The following is a 14,812-nucleotide window of genomic DNA, read 5'->3' on the forward strand; positions in this document are numbered from 1 at the left end:
CAGCGTCGGGTGGGAAGAGGGGTGAGCTGTTAGTGTGGGTGTGTCAGCATGCTGTTTTCACTGCCCTTGGAGCTGGCTACTCCTGGTGGAGCTGAACGTACCTTCCCAATGAATAGAGGGAATTGACAGCAACGAATTTTTGTCAAGAGATGCAGACCAAGTTAATGCATACAGCCTCGGTTTTATTGATTCATACAGTTAAGTTGGAAAATGGCTATACCACCGCGGGACAGATGTCAGAAAGGCAGTGTGGTCAGTAGTTAGCTCCGAGAAGGAGCCGCCACATGACGTAAACAACGAAATATCAGAACCCTTGCTATCATCAGAGTACAGAAGAGTTATTACAGTTACACCGACACAGGAGGTGGATCATATCAAACATCCGCCGGCTGTTTTGCCCAGTATGTACACCGCTCTGGCGCCAAAAACCCGTGCAGTCCATCAGAGGTGGCCCGTGTCTCTTGACTTTCAGCCGTGCACTCGCTGAGAAGCAGAAACATCACCTCGAACCCCAAATGTCAGTCTGGGTTTCCTCGCGGTTTCCGACGTGTTTCCTATCGTACTGTTGAACCGGGAATGAAAGAGATCCTAGGAAACGTCACATTTGTCTGGTAATCGTGACAAGGCGTCCCAGGACGACAAGGTACGGTTGCCAACGTCCCTGAAGAACTGCAGCATGAGCAAATGCCGGTCTTCCATACAACCCTGCCAAAGCCTGCGTCCTGGAATAACCTTGCAAGGAGCAAATCCATGGTCTCACAAGACTAACGGATGCCTATTGTTAGAACGGGGCCCCAAAAGCAGACGCACTGCGGCTGCCGTGAGAATGGTTGATGATCCCACACGGGTTGGTCACAGATATTCGATGCCATGGCAGGTGAACAGGTCAGTGCTGTGATTACCGAGTGCCGGTGTTGGAAGTGAATTAACAGTGGCGAGCATGCAGAAAGCGGAGTTTAACAGGAAGCAAGCGGAGGATTGAAAGCGTCCTCGTTGGTCTCACGCTGTCGGGCAGTCGAATCCTCCAGAGGCTACGAACCATAACTCCTGACTGAAAGAAATAACAGAAAGTTGAGGGAAATTTTTCCTGAGAGTGCTAGAGCTGTCCCTTTTCTGAAGGGATTGTTCTCATCATCAGTAAACCGGTCCTCCTCCAAACAAAAAAATATATATATATTGGCGGAGTTTAAATGTGCGAGTGTGGAGAATTGGCCTCACAGATGCGACGGGTAACATATTCCTAGAGTTTTCAACTCAAGCAACTCCCGTGTCTGCAGCGTGACTTCCTACGGTCATGGGATTCTTTTTAATGCCCTCACAAGCAAAATCACATCCCTTCAATATTGTGGTGACCACAAATGTACACAATCCTGCAGGTGAAGTCTAACCAACATGATGAACAGTCGAAAGGTGATATCCCAACTCTGGGTGCCAATGATTTTATTGCTGCAGGAGAACGGATCATACATCTTCTTCACCATCTCTCTGTCTGTCTCTCCAATCCCACCGATCCATCTACCATGACTTTATCCAAGGTTATCCATTATCTGTGTAAGTTATTTCTCGGTTTAACTCCCCAAGTGCACCACACTCTACTTGCCTGAGTTATTCTGTGACCCACTTCCCCAGTTCACACTTTTTCCCGATGTAACCTCAGGCAATCTTCTCCACTGTGGACGACAGCGGCATTGTCGGTGTCAACTGCAAACTTACTGATCATTTGGAGCAAGCAGGCCGCGAGTGAACGGAGCAAAGGGAGATTTTACTAGTAGGGGTAAAAGGCGGGCAAGAATCCGCAGGTGCGTGACGTCAGTCAGTACAGCGTGAAATGTTTAAAAAGAAGACCGCCATATCCAGCGGGCAGCGCAGAGAGAGGCGGCAGAGTGATAGTGCTTTGGCTCAAGGGCTTAGGCGGTAACGGGACGAGGCGAGGTAGGTCTGCCTGTGTTAATTACGGAAAGGAAGTAATATACGTGTGAAGCCACTTTTCTGTGCTCGGTGTTAGATTTGAAGGCGGGGGGTGGGGGTGGCGGGGAGGTCCCGGACGGACATATCTGCACCAGAAGTGTAGAGCTGCAGCTCCAGTTAGGGATCTGGAGATGCAGATCGATGAACTTCGGCTGGTCAGGCAAAGTGAGGAGGTGATAGAAAGGAGAAATACGCAGGTGGTCATACCGGGGCCAGGGGAGACAGACAATTGGATCATAGTCAAGAGGGGGAAGGGGAAGTGTCTGGTACTAGAGAGTATCGCTGTGGCTGTACACGTTGGCAATAAGTATTCCTGTTTGAGTACTGTTTGAAGGGGGGGGGGGGATGTGGTAGGCAGACTACCTCGGTAGACGGCAGTGGCCGTGCCTGTGGCACAGAGTCTGGCCCTGTGTCTCAGAAGGGTAGCTAAGGGAAGAGGAAGACAGTAGTGATAGGCGACTCTGTATTTAGGGCGTTAGACGGGCGGTTCTGTAGACGCAGGAAATAAATTTGGATGGTAGTTTGCCTCCCAGGTGCGAAGTCCGGCATTTTTCGGTTCGCGCTCAAGATATCCTGCAGTGGGACGGAAAACAGCCAGAGGCTGTGGTACATATTGTTACCAATGACATAGGTAGGAAAAGGGAAGAGGTCCTGAGAAAAAAAATGACTATAGGGAGTTAGGAAGGAAGTTGGGAAGCAGGACCGAAAGATAGTAATCTCGGGATTACTGGCTGTGCCACGCGACAGTGAGAATAGGAATAGGAAGAGGTGGAGGATAATTTCGTGGCTGAGGGATTGGAGATGGGGCCAGCATTCAGATTTCTGGCTCTTTGGGACCTCTTTTAGGGCAGGTGAATCCCAAGGTGACCAATATATTGGCGGGGTGGTTTGCTAAGGTCACTCGGGAGAGATTAAACTAGAATTATTGTGGGGTGGGAACCGAATTGAAGAGACTAGGGAAAAGGAGGTTAGCCCACAAATAGAGAAAGCTTGTAGACAGTGCGAGATGGAGGATTGGCAGGTGATAGAGACGGGACGCACTCAGATCGAAGTTTTGAGATGTGTCTATTTTAACACAAGAAGTCTAGTGAACAAAGCGGATGAGTTTAGATCGTGGATCAGTACTTGGAGATATGATGTGGTGGCCATTACAGAAACGTGTATGGCTCAGGGACAGGAATGGTTACTTCAAGTGCCGGGTTTTAAATGCTTCAGAAAGGACAGGGAGGAAGGCAGAAAAGGTGGGGACGTGACACTGTTACTCAGACATGGAGTTACGGCTGCAGAAAAGGTGGACGCAATGGAGGGACTGTCTAAGGAATCTCTGTGGGTTAGGAACAGGAAGGGGTCAATAACTTTACTGCTATTTTTACAGGCCGCCCAATAGTAACAGCGATATCGAGGAGCAGATAGGGAAACAGATCCTGGGGTGGTGTGATACTAACAGAGTTGTCATGACGGGAGATTTGAATTTCCCAAATATAGATTGGCATCTCCCGAGAGCAAGGGGTTTAGATAGGGTGGAGCTTGTTAGGTGTGTTCAGGAAGGTTTCTTGACAGAATATGTAAATAGGCCTACAGGAAGAGAGGCTGTACTTGATTTGGTATTGGGAAATGAACCTGGTCAGGTGTCAGATCTCTCAGTGGGAGAACATTTTACAATAGCATTGGAGAGAGATAGGAACAGGTAAGTTAGAAAAGCGTTTAATTGGAGTAAGCGGAATTATGAGTTTATCAGGCAGGAAATTGGAGGCATTATTTGGAAACAGATGGTCTCAGGGAAAAGTACAGAAAAAAATTGGCAAATATTCAGGGGATACTTGTGTGGAGTTCTGTATATGTACGTTCCAATGAGACAAGAATGTTATGGTAGGGTACAAGAACCGTGGCGTACAAGAGGAAAAGAAAAACTTACAAAAGTTTCAGAGAGTTTGGTAATGTTAGAGATCTAGAAGATTATAAGACTAATCGGAAGAAGCATATGATGAAATTAGGAGACTCTGAAGGGGCCATCAGAAGGACTAGGCGGACAGGATTATGGAAAACCATTAGGCATCCTATTACTATGTGAACAGCAAGAGGATAAGATGTGAAAGAATAGGGCCTATCACGTGTGACAGTGGGAAAGCGAGTATGGAACCAGAGGAAATAGCAGAGGTGCTTACTGAATACCTTACTTCAGAAAGGATCTTGGTGATTGTAGTTATGAATTGCAGCAGACTGAAAAGCTTCAGCATGTCGAAAGAGGATGATCTGGAGCTTTTGGAAAGCATCAATTTGGACAAGTCGCCGAGACCGGATGAAATGTGCCCCAGGCTACAGTGGGAGACGAGGGAGGAGATTGCTGAGCCTCTGGCGATGTTCTTTGCATCATCATTCGGGACAGGAGACTTTCCGTAGTATTGGAGTGTTGTGGATGTTGTTCCTTTATTCAAGAAAGGGAGCAGAGATAGCCCAGAAAATGATAGACCAGTGTGTCATAACTCAGTGGTTGGTACGTTGATGGAGAAGATCCTGAGAGGAAGGATTTGTTATCATTTGGAGAGGCATATTACGATTAGGAGTAGTCAGCATGGCTTTGTCAAGGGCTGGCCGTACCTTACGAGGCTGATTGGAGTTTTTGAGGATGTGACTAAACGCATTGATGAAGGAAGAGCAGTATATGTAGTGTGTATGGATTTCAGCAAGGCATTTGATAAGGTACCCTATGCAAGGCTTACAGAGAAAGTAAGGAGGCAGGGGATCCAAGGGGACAATGGTTTGTGGATCCAAAACTGGCTGGCCTTCAGAAGGCAAATAGTGGTTGTGGACGGGTCATATTCTGCATGGAGGTCGATCACCAATTTCCATATTTTTTTATAAATGACCTGGATGAGGAAGTAGAGGGATGGGTTAGTAAGTTTGCTGATGACACTAAGGTTGGAGGTGTTGTGGATCGTGTGGAGAGCTGTTAGTGGTTACAGCCGGACATTGATAGGATGCAAAACTGGGCTGAGAAGTAGCAGATGGAGTTCAACCCAGGTAAGTTTGAAGTTGTTCATTTTGGTAGGTCAAATACGATGGCAGAATATAGTATTAATGGTAAGACTCTTGGCATTGTGGAGAATCCGAGGGATCTTGGGGTCCGATTCCATAGGACCCTCTCAGCAGCTGCACAGGTTGACTCTGTGGTGGTTAAGAAGGCGTATGGCGTATTGGCCTTCATCAATCGTGAACTGAATTTGGGATCCGAGCGGTTCTGTTGCAGTTATATAGAACCCTGGTCAGACCCCACTTGTCGTACTGTGCTCATTTCAGGTCGCCTCACCACAGGAAGGATGTGAAAGCCATAGAAAAAGGTGTAGAGAAGATTTACAAGGATATTGCCTGGATTGGGGAGCATGCCTTCTGGAAGTAGGCTAAGTGAACTCGGTCTTTACTCCTAGGGATGACAGAGGATGAGAGGTGATCTGATAGAGGTGAAATGGTTTCCCAGGGCTGAAATGGTTGCTAAAAGAGGACACAGGTGTAAGGTGCTTGAGAGTAAGTGCAGAGGAGATGTCAGGGGTAAGTTTTTCACTCATAGAGTTGTGAGCGCGTGGAATGGGCTGCCGTCAATGGTGGTGGATGCTGATACGATAGGGTATTTTTAAGAGGCTTTTGGAAAGGTACATGGAGCTTAGAAAAATAGATGGCTATAGGAAAGCCTAGTCATTTTTAAGGTAGGGACATGTCCGGCACAACTATGTGGGCCGAAGGGCCTGTATTGTTTTCTATGTTTCTATGATTTGCATGAGACAACAGCATTAATCACGAACTTCATCACTAAATCCACTGTTTTCTGATGTAAAATCCCCTGCTATGTCCCCGGCTGTGCTGCGTTGTCGGTGGAGTGGGCAGCGTGATGTTAATCTCAACAAGACTTATCAGCTGGATCCACAGACAATGTATTCAATAGGTGCATTTACTGTCAGAGAAAAGTATGCAATATACGTCCTGAAATTATTTTTCTTCACAGACTTACTGTAAACCGAGCTGTGCCCCAAAGAATGAATGACAGTTAAAACGTCACAAACCTAAAACCTCCCAGATAACCCCCGAAAGCAATGAAACCCCATCCCACCAGCAAAAATGCATCAGCACCCTCGATCTAGCAGGCAGCAAAGATTCAATAAAAACATATACTTGCAGTACCTCATAAACTACTTGTTCACTCGACAACAAGTCTACCCACCACGGGCTGTCACTTTTGTCAATAAAGGAAATGTGCTGACCCATTTCACAGTGAAAGGGGTGACATAATAGTCAACAGAAAGGTTGTAGCCCCTGTAGTCTTTGTTTCCTTGTAAACTAACACCATGAAATTATGAACATAGATGCCCCTTCCCTTTAAAGGCAGTGAATCATTCAGACAGCTGATGATTGAGATGCTTGCCCACAGTAAGTACAGAGTGGTTGTAGACGGGTTATATTCAACATAGAAGTCGGTGACCAGTCCTGTGCCTCAGGGATTTGTTCTGGGACCCTTACTCTTCGTGATTCTTATAAATAACCTGGATGCGGATGTGGTGGGACGGGTTAGTAAGTTTGCTGATGTCACAAAGTTGGGGGTGTTGTGGATAGTGTGGAGGGCTGTCAGCGGTTACAGTTGAACATTGATAGGATGCGGAACTGGTCTGAGAAGTGGCAGATGGAGTTCAATGCATATAAGTGATAAGTGGTTCATTATGTTAGGTCAAATATGATGGCAGAATATAGTATTAATGGTAAGATTCTTGGCAGTGTGGAGGATCAGAAGGATCTTGGGGACGGAGTCCAGAGGACACTCAAAGCAGCTGTGCAGGTTGACTGTGGTTAAGAAGGCATATGATGTATCGGCCATCAATTGTGAAATTGATTTTAGGAGCCGAGAGGTAATGTTGCAGCTATATGGGACCCTGGTGAGACCACACTTGGAGAATTCTGCTCAGTTCTGATCGCCTCACCACGGGAAGGATGAGGAAAACATAGAAAGGGTGCACAGGAGATTTACAAGGATGTTTCCTGGACTGGGGAGCATGCCTTATGAAAATAGATTGGGTGAACACCGCCTTTTCTCCTTGAAGCGACAGAGAATGAGAGGGGACCAGATAGAGGTGTATAAGATGATGAGAGGCATTCACCGTGTGTATAGTCAGAGGCTTTTCCCCTGGGCTGAAATTGTTGCCACAGGAGGACATGGGTTTATGGTGCTGCGGATTAGGTACTGAGTGTTTTTACTCAGTGAATGGTTAGTGGGTGCAATGGGTTTTTGGAAAAGGAGGTGGAGGCGGGTACTTTAGGATCTTTTCAGTGACTTTTAGTTAGGTACATGGAGCTTAGTAAAATAAAGGGCTTTGGGTAAGCCTAGTAAATTTCTAAGGTAGGGACATGTTTGGCATGTGGGCCGAAAGGCCTGTATTGTGCTGTAGGCTTTCTATGGTTCTTTTCTATCTACAGGTCTCCTCTCTGACATCCCTCTATCATTTTCCTCTGACTCTTGTCAGCGCCTTAAAAAAAAATGGATGCAGGCAAAAGACGGGCAACTAAAGGCCAGTTAGCTTAACATCTGTGGTCAGAAAAATGCTTGAAGCTGTCACTTAGGAAGAAATAGCGAAACATTTAGAAAGGAGGGGTGTTATTAGACAGATTCAGCATGGATTCAGATAGAGCAGGTTCTGTTTGACACAAATTTATTGCAGTTCTTTGAGGACATAATGAGTGCAGTGGATAGAGGGGGAAAGGTGGATGTCGTGTACTTGAATTTCCAGAAGGCGTTCGATAAGGTGACGCACAAGAGACAAATGATATACGGATGCTTGGAGTCGGGGGAAGTGTATTGACATGGATAGTGGATTGGTTAACCAATGGAAGGCAGAGAGGTTGGTATAAATGGGTTTTTCTCCGGTTGGCAGCCAGTGGTGAGTGGGGTGCCGCAGGGGTCGCCGCAGCAAAATTTATTGATGACACTAAACTGAGTGGAAAAGCAAATTGTACAGAGGATGTGAACACGCTGCAGGTGCAACAGGTTATTAAGAAGGCAAACGGAATGTTGGCCCTCATCGCTAGAAGGATTGAATTCTGAGCGGGGAGGTCATGCTACAACTCTACAGGGCACTGGTGTGGCCACACCTGGAGTACTGTATGCAATTCTGTTCTCCATACTTGAGAAAGGATATAATGGCTTTAGATGCCGTGTAGAGGAGGTCCACAGGGTTGATTCCAGGGATGAAGGGGTTAAAATATGAGGAGAGATTTAGTTGCCTGGGTCTATAATGTCTGGAATTCAGAACAACGAGAGGGAGTCTTATAGAAACATACATAAATTTGAAAGGGATAGATAAGCTAGAAGTAGGAAAGTTGTTTCCATTGGTAGGTGAGTCTAGAACTTGGGAACATTGCCTCAAGTTTCAGGAGAGAAGATTTAGGATGGAGATGCGGAGAAACTGTTTTTCACAGAGAGTGGTGAATATGTGGAATTCTCTGCACATTGAAGCAGTGGAGCCTTCTTCACTAAATATATTTAAGATACAATTAAATAGGTTTTTACTTAGTAAGGGAATTAAGAGTTATAGTGAAAAGGCAGGTAGATGGATCTGAGTTTGTGGACTGATCAGCCATGATCTTATTGAATGGCGGGGCAGGCTTGATGGGCCGAATGGCCTACTCCTGCTCCTGTTTCTTATGTTCTTATGTATGCAGTTGTCCAGATGACCATGGATCCACGTGATCTCACCTTTCAGCTATCTTACAATTTGGGACAGTGTCAGACCTCTTGTTTACCTGTTCAAAACACCTGATCAATTTTACAGAACGTGATTTTCCTTCTACAGATACATTCTGGCTATGCCTAAGCAGTCCAAACGTTCCAAATAAAGGTGAATCCTGTATCCCAAAACTCGCTTCAGTAAATTTTTCGCCTCCTGAATTGGAGGGAAAACTTTCAGACAGGTTTGATAGAAGTGGTGGGGAAAAGAAACTTAGTTCAGGAGAGGAATGAGAACCAAAGGGATATGTCAGAGGATAGAGCAGTTGCGTATAGGCACATTGTGGGGAAGGAGAGGCAGTGAACCTACAGACAGTAGGTTGGATTGTACTGCACCTATTTTAATGCGAGAAGTATTGGGAAAAAAGATGTATTTTGAGAACATGGAACTATGGAGTTACGGCCAATACAGAGACTTTGTTGACACAAATGCAGGAATCACTTCTGGATGCTCCAGTGTTTCTCTGTTTCAAACGGGACTGTGGAAAATGTGCAAGAGTCGGGTAATCTCACAGCAGCACAAATGGAGGAGTCGTGGTCGGATCATTCAGTGAGTCAATGTGGATAGAGTCCGAAACAGGAAGAGTAACCAAGCTATTGGAAGTATGATGTGGGCTAACCACTCAAATAGCCAAATAGAGGCCAAGGAGCATTTCAGGAGACAGATTCGTGAAATATGTTAGCGTAAAGATGTTTATTGTTGGTGATATCAACTTCCCTTATATTGACTGGAACCTCCTTAGAGAAAAAAATGTTTAGATTGGCAGAATCTGTTCGGTGAATCCACAAGTGATTTTTGACTCATTAGTGGACAGTACAACTGAAGGAAACGCCATATTAGACCAGTGAACCAGGTCACCTGTCATATTTCCTAATGCGAAACTGCCAGAGTTTCTATCACAGACTGTGACCACAACTCCTATTCTTTACCCGGGCATTGAATGAGGATAGGAATAGACAGTATTATAAATTAGTTCATTGGTGGAAGAGCTGATTACGATGGTGTTAGTGAGGAAGTTGGAAACGTAGGTTGGATCGAGATATACACAGGGTAATGCACAACTGAGATGTGGGACATTTTAGGAAGCACTTCCATGTTATTCTGGATAGGTTCGTTCCATTGAGACAGGGTCGACGATGGTAGAGTGAAGGAGACGTGGTTGACAAAAGATAGTCCAGAGGGAGGAAGAAACCGACTTTAGATTAAGGAAGCAGGGATCAGACAGGTTTCTAATAAACTACAAGGTAGCAAGGTAGGAGCTTATAAATCCGATGTCCTTTTACACCAATGTGAAGAACAGGCGGACGACCGCGTAGGACCGATCAGGAATAACAGAAGAAGTATGCGCCTGAGGTCCGGCCACATAAGCAAGGTCCTTAATGGATATTTTCTGTCAGTGTTCACAATGGAGAGGAGGAATTTTTCAAATGTGAGGATGACGTAGAACAGGCTGATACACTTGAACATATCGATGTTTAGAAAGAGGATGAGTTGAAATTTTCGAGAACATTACGATACATCAGTTACTAGTGCCGGAGGGGATGTACCCCATTTTTCTAGTGGAAGAGACAGAAGATACTGCTGCACCTTCGGTGATGACCTTTCTGTATCCTTTGGCTACTGCAGTAGTATCAGAGGATTGGACTTTGCCAACTGTTATTCGTTTGGTCAAGGAAAGATACAGGGAAAACGCTTGGAATTACAGACCAGTAGGCCCAACGTTGGTACAGTCAAAATGATGGAGAAGTATTTTCGGACCGTAGGAGAACGATAGTCTGATCAGGGATAGTCAGCATGGCTGTGAGAGGGGCACGACATGTCTCACGTATGGAATCAAATTCGTAATTATTAGACAAAGCACACTGATGAAGATGTTTGCAAAATGTTTTCAGTTATGGGCGGCAGGGAAACCTGGCTGCTGTAGATAGAACTAGCTTAGCCACAGAAAACAGAGTGTGGTAGCAGGTGGAGGGTATTTCGCTTGGAGGTCGGTGACCAGTGGTGTTCCACGGAGATCTGTTCGGGAAGCGGGTGATTAGGCTGGTCCGTTTCCAGATGACATTTCGGGATAGTGTGGATTGTGATGTAGGTTACAACAGGGCAATGAGGAATGCAAAGTTGGGCTAAGAATTGGCAACTGTGAGCTTAATGTGGAAAAGTGTGAAGTGATACAATTTGCAAAGTCGAATTTGAATGCAAGATGCAGAGTTCATGACAGGCTCATTATCAGTGTGGAAGAACAGAATCAACTTTAGGTTCACGTCCATAGATTCCTGAAAGCTGACGTGCAAGTCGAAAAGGCTGTTAAGAAACTATACGAGGTGTTGGCCTCAGTCATCGAGTGATTGTGTTCGAAGCCGCGAGGTAATGCTACCGCTCAATTACTTCTGGGATATTGTGCTCAATTCCGGTTGCCTAATTTCAGAAAATATATGACAGTATTCAAAGCAGAACAACGAAGATTTACCAGTATGCTGCCTAGACGAGAGGGATATTCATATGAGGATAGGTTTAGCGAGCTATGGCTTTTCCTTTTACAGACAAAGTGGGTGAAAGGCGGCTGCATAGGGTTTACAAGTTAAACGACATAGATCATGCGGATGGCCAAAGACATTTTCCCAGTGTCGACATAGCTAACACGGGGATAAAAATTTAAAGTGATTATAGGGAGGTATAGCGGCTGCCAGCCGTATGTATTTACACATAATGTTGGGTGTGTGGAACCCGGACTCGGGAGTCCTGTTAGAGACATGTCCATCAGGTGCATTTAAGAAACTCTGAAACAAATGGATAATTGAAAAAAAGACGGTTCTGTTGGAATGAAGATTTTGAGTCGGCACCAATCAAGGATAAAGGGCGAACATAGAGGTCTAGTGTTCTATATTTTCTGTACCTGACCGACCGTCAGCGGGAGAGCCCACCTGATACTGCAGCGTCTCTGATTCATTAACTGACCCAATCACAGTCACACCATTCCCCTGCCACTTACCCTGACATCAGAGAAGGGAACATCGTTGAGTACCTAATCGGGGTTTTGGGGAAAAAAAAGAGAATTAGAGACCCCACGTAAACATGTTAACTGTGACCATTTCTTCCCTAAACACTGCCACCAAACGCCTGATCCTTTCCAAAGATGCCACCGGGATTCCAGCCCACCTTCCCTCTGGGCACATTGACCCCTGAGGAGTCAACATCAAGTTCAATAATTCCACCAAATTCCTTCGCTCTATTTATGCCGCAACTGGAGTGTTTTCTGGAACACCGACCAAGCTTCTCTCGTGACACACAGTGCAGCCATTCACACCGTTTCACTCATTGGAGTAGAAGTGTGTTAAGCGAGCCTTCTATATGACACCGACAGAGCATTCCTGCCATTCCGTAGGCACGGACACCCAACCGATACTGCAGCGGCTCTGGTTCATCTACCGATCCGCTCGCACACAGAACATTCCACATCCATTCAAGAATGTAGGACATCCTTTTGCCCAAAACTACAGACCTGTTTCAAGGGTGTGAAAATGTATAAAATTAGCGAGAGACTCTTAGCTCAACAATACACATAGTTTTGAAGAATGATTTGGAAAACCATGGACCATTGAACAGCCTGGATAGGACGTATAGAGAATACCTACGGGGTATTTTGGGATTGGAGCAGAGTGTATAGTCTAAGAGATGATGAAGAATTCCTTTCGCAAGAGGATGCTGAATCTGAGCAATTCATTGCCATGGATGTGGACGCCAAGTTCGTGATCTTATTTAAGGTGGAGTTGAATCGGCTTTTGATTCGTACGGGTGACAAGTACAGGGATAAAACAGGAGAAAGGAGGTGAGCGGGATAACAAGTGAGGCAAGATAACATGGTGGAGAGTCTCGATGGGCCGAATGGTTCAATACTTCTCCAGTATCTCATGATCTTATCGAAAACCAATTATAAATCGTCCGTGTACCACTACCCGCTGATGAGATTTTTGAGTCATTATTGAGGGTGAAACTTTGGAGTATCTTGTGATAAAACAGTCTCAAGCCAGCAGTGTTTTGTACTGGGGAGATCTTGACTGAGAAATCCGTCAGGGAAATTTGAAAAGCTTAATAATTTATTGCAGGGCTCTGTGATTGAACAGCATTTAGCCATTCACTTATAGAGTCGAGGACAGCCGTTCAAACGGTCCCTTCCCTTTGGAAGAGCAGCGTGAGGAGAAGGCTTTCACCACGGGAGTGTTTCCACACTCTGTCAGCGTGAGCACCCTAACGATACATTGCCTCTGATTTATTTACCGCCTCGCTCACAGAGAAATGTTCCACATGCACTTACTCGCCAATTCCGAGCCTTTGGCCGCTAAATGGTTTTAGGCGCCAGAATCTGAAGAGGCCTCAGTAGTGTGCAGTGAACTGAACCGAGAGACGTGGTTCACTGTGAGCTCAGCAGGCGTACGCAATGCCGCCTCGCACAACACGGAGATTCATGGTGCGTGCATGCGAGGTGTTGTCTTTAGATGGGACAGTGGCAATGGTCTGAATGAGACAGTACGTGAAGTAACCTTGCAGGAAGGTGGGACAACGATGCCGACTAACTGTGTCTGCGCTTTCAAAACGGGACACTGCATGGTGGCTCTGCTTTACGCTCTCCGATGGCTCGGCAGACCAGCAATTACATTCCGATCTTCTGCTCGGGAGAGGGATGGGGAGAGGGAAGCGAGGATGGTAGTTAAACTGGGTGAAATCTCGTGTTTCATATTCCAGTGCTGTATTTGCATGCGATTAAGACGTTTCCTATAGGTGACGTGCTGGGAGTGATGGAATCACCCTCGGAGAAAGTGTTCCTCACACCACGTCAGTGGGTTTGTCCTTTGTGGAGACATTCTGCTGTCATTGGAAATTGGGAAGTTGTGGGTTCGGATGAGGAAGCTGTGCGCATGATATGTCAGCTCCGGAAAGATGGCGACACCTGCGGGCTGTCCCCAGCACATTCTAGGAAAGTGTTGAATAGGCTGCCGGGCAATCTTCCTTCTGGAAAATACTTGTGAGAGAAGATCCTCAGCCCGTTGGCCACTGATCGCACAAAAGACCCAACTAAACGCCTTGTTTTGTGACCTACCCCGTGCAGTAAGACACGAAGAAGTTGGAATTGTTGACATGGATATTCTGCTCGGTGAGCGTGCGGTTGAAATCACCTGCTTCTGTCATGACAAACCCAGGGATAATCCTGGCGAACACATCCATCATTGGGAAACGAGTTATAAACACCTGAAGGATGCAAACAGCGTAAAATTGGAACAGGAAAATTCCGATTCAGCAGCCCCCCCCCCTCTCTCGACCTCATTCAATCAGGTGTCAAGTCATATCTGAGATCACTTTGCAGTTCCACTCACTGCCCAGCTTCCGGACCCGCAATACTTTTCCATGCATCTCCTTCCCCTTTAGTGTCCCGGGTCAGAAACAATCAGTTAGAAACAGTTCCACTCACTGCACAGCTTCCGGACCCGCAATACTTTTCCATGCATCTCCTTCCCCTTTAGTGTCCCGGGTCAGAAACAATCAGTTAGAAACAGTTCCACTCACTGCCCAGCTTCCGGACCCGCAATACTTTTCCATGCATCTCCTTCCCCTTCAGTGTCCCGGGTCAGAAACAATCGGTTAGAAACAGTTCCACTCACTGCCAAGCTTCCGGACCCGCAATACTTTTCCATGCATCTCCTTCCCCTTTAGTGTCCCGGGTCAGAAACAATCAGTTAGAAACAGTTCCACTCACTGCCCAGCTTCCGGACCCGCAATACCTTTCCTTGCACCTCCTTCCCCTTTAGTGTCCCGGGTCAGAAAGCAATCGGTTAGAAACAGTTCCACTCACTGCCCAGCTTCCGGACCCGCGATACTTTTCCATGCACCTCCTTCCCCTTTAGTGTCCCGGGTCAGAAATAAATCGCTTAGAAACAGTTCCACTCACAGCCCAGCTTCCGGACCCGCAATACTTTTCCATGCACCTCCTTCCCCTTTAGTGTCCCGGGTCAGAAACAATCGGTTAGAAACAGTTCCACTCACTGACCAGCTTCCGGACCCGCAATACTTTTCCATGCACCTCCTTC

The 14,812-nt window shown here is 46.2% G+C and overlaps 1 long non-coding RNA gene across 1 annotated transcript; it reads right to left on the bottom strand.

Moving 5' to 3' along the window:
- Positions 1–211: 211 nt before the first annotated feature.
- Positions 212–13,971, bottom strand: LOC140722722 (uncharacterized). Its single transcript, XR_012097726.1, has 3 exons — positions 13,828–13,971; positions 11,722–11,754; positions 212–1,051 (listed from the first exon to the last, which is right to left on the bottom strand). It is a non-coding gene; the product is annotated as an uncharacterized lncRNA (long non-coding RNA).
- Between the last annotated feature and the right edge of the window lie 841 nt (positions 13,972–14,812).

Source organism: Hemitrygon akajei, unplaced genomic scaffold (assembly GCF_048418815.1).
Source record: "Hemitrygon akajei unplaced genomic scaffold, sHemAka1.3 Scf000086, whole genome shotgun sequence".
In the NCBI taxonomy this organism is placed as follows: domain Eukaryota; kingdom Metazoa; phylum Chordata; class Chondrichthyes; order Myliobatiformes; family Dasyatidae; genus Hemitrygon; species Hemitrygon akajei.